Genomic DNA, 2,737 nt, shown 5'->3' with positions numbered 1-2,737 from the left:
ATTTAATTGATATTTATAGGACATTCCATCCAAAAACAGCAGATTACACTTTCTTCTCAAGTGCACATGGAACATTCTCCAGGATAGATCACATCTTGGGTCACAAATCAAGCCTCAGTAAATTTAAGAAAATTGAAATCATATCAAGCATCTTTTCTGACCACAATGCTATGAGATTAGAAATGAATTACAGGGAAAAAATGTAAAAAACACAAACACACGGAGGCTAAACAATACGTTACTAAATAACCAAGAGATCACTGAAGAAATCAAACAGGAAATCAAAAAATACCTAGAGGGCTTCCCCGGTGGCACAGTGGTTGGGAGTCCGCCTACCAGTGCAGGGGGCGCGGGTTCGTGCCCCAGTCCAGGGGTGAAGGACACTACATAATGATCAAGGGATCAATCTAAGAAGAAGATATAACAATTATAAATATATACGCACCCAACATAGGAGCACCTCAATGCATAAGGCAATTGCTAACAGCTATAAAAGAGGAAATCAACAGTGACCCAATAATAGTCGGAACTTTAAAACCTCACTTACACCAATGGACAGACCATCCAGACAGAAAATTAATAAGGAAACACAAGCTTTAAATGACACAAGAGACCAGATAGATAAAAAAAAAAAAAAAATACCTAGAGACAAAAGACAATTAAAACATGACAATCCAAAACTTTGGGATGCAGCAAAAGCAGTTCTGAGAGGGAATTTTATAGCTATACAAGCCTATCTCCAGAAACAAGAAAAATCTCAAATAAACTAATAGCATCTTTTCTGACCACAACGTTATGAGATTAGAAATCAATTACAGGGGAAAAAATGTAAAAAAACACAAACACATGGAGGCTATACAGCACATTACTAAATAACCAAGAGACCACTGAAGAAATCAAAGAGTAAATCAAAAAATACCTAGAGACAAATTACGATGGAAACACGATGATCCGAAACCTACGGGATGCAGCAAAAGCAGTTCTAAGAGAGAATTTTATAGCAATACAAGCCTACCTCAAGAAACAAGAAAAATCTCAAATAAACTAACTAATCTTACACCTAAAGGAACTAGAGAAAGAAGAACAAACAAAACTCAAAGTTAACAGAAGGAAAGAAATTGTAAAGATCAGAGCAAAGATCAATAAAACTAAAAGCTGGTTCTTTGAGAAGATAAACAAAATTGATAAAACCTTAGCCAGCCTCATCAAGAAAAAGAGGGAGAGGACTCAAATCAATAAAATTAGAAATGGAAAAGGAGAAGTTCCGACAGACTCCGCAGATAATTTAGAGAAGAGCTAACACCTATTCTTCTCAAACTCTTCCAAAAAACTGCAGAGGAAGGAACACTCCCAAACTCATTCTATGAGGCCGCCATCACCCTGATGCCAAAACCAGACAAAGATACTACAAAAAAAGAAAATTACAGACCAGTATCACTGATGAATATAGATGCAAAAATCCTCAACAAAATACTAGTAAACAGAATCCAAAGGTGAATTCTATCAAACATTTAGAGAAGAGCTAACACCCATCCTTCTCAAACTCTTCCAAAAAATTGCAGAGGAAGGAACACTCCCAAACTCATTCTACGAAGCCACCATCACCCTGATACCAAAACCAGACAAAGATATTACAAAGAAAGAAAATTACAGACCAAAATCACTGATGAATCTTCCAACAAACAAAAGTCCAGGACCAGATGGCTTCACAGGTGAATTCTATCAAACATTTAGAGAAGAGCTAACACCCATCCTTCTCAAACTCTTCCAAAAAATTGCAGAGGAAGGAACACTCCCAAACTCATTCTATGAGGCCACCATCACCCTGATACCAAAACCAGACAAAGATACTACAAAAAAAGAAAATTACAGACCAATATCACTGATGAATATAGATGCAAAAATCCTCAACAAAATACTAGTAAACAGAATCCAAAAACACATTCAAAGGATCATACACCATGATCAAGTGGGATTTATCCCAGGGATGCAAGGATTCTTCAACATACGTAAATCAATCAGTGTGATACACCATATTAACAAATTGAAGAATAAAACCCATATGATCATCTCAATAGATGCAGAAAAAGCTTTTGACAAAATTCATCACCCATTTATGATAAAAACTCTCCAGAAAATGTGCATAGAAACCTACATCAACATAATAAAGGCCATATACGACAAAACCACAGCAAACATCATTCTCAATGGTGAAAAACTGAAAGCATTTCCTCTAAGATCAGGAACAAGAGAAGGATGTCCGCTCTCACCACTATAATAGCCCGTGCTCCGCAACGGGAGAGGCCACAACAGTGAGAGGCCCGCGTACCGAAAAAAAAAAAAACTCTACAGAAAGTGTGCATAGAAGGAACCTACCTCAACATAATAAAGGCCATATATGACAAACCCACAGCAAACATCATTCTCAATGGTGAAAAACTGAAAGCATTTCCTCTAAGATCAGGAACAAGACAAGGATGTCCACTCTCACCACTATTATTCAACATAGTTTTGGAAGTCCTAGCCACGGCAATCAGAGAAGAAAGAGAAATAAAAGGAATACAAATTGGAAAAGAAGAAGTAAGACTGTCACTGTTTGCAGATGACATGATACTATACATAGAGAATCCTAAAGATGCCACCAGAAAACTACTAGAGCTAATCAATGTATCTGGTAGAGTTGCAGGATACAAAATTAATGCACAGAAATCTCTTGAATTCCTATACACTAATGATG

The sequence above is a fragment of the Lipotes vexillifer genome, unplaced genomic scaffold, assembly GCF_000442215.2.
Source record: "Lipotes vexillifer unplaced genomic scaffold, Lipotes_vexillifer_v1.1 scaffold545, whole genome shotgun sequence".
Lineage (NCBI taxonomy): Eukaryota > Metazoa > Chordata > Mammalia > Artiodactyla > Lipotidae > Lipotes > Lipotes vexillifer.
The sequence above is the reverse complement of the archived record's forward strand: the minus strand, read 5'-3'. Positions refer to the sequence as shown.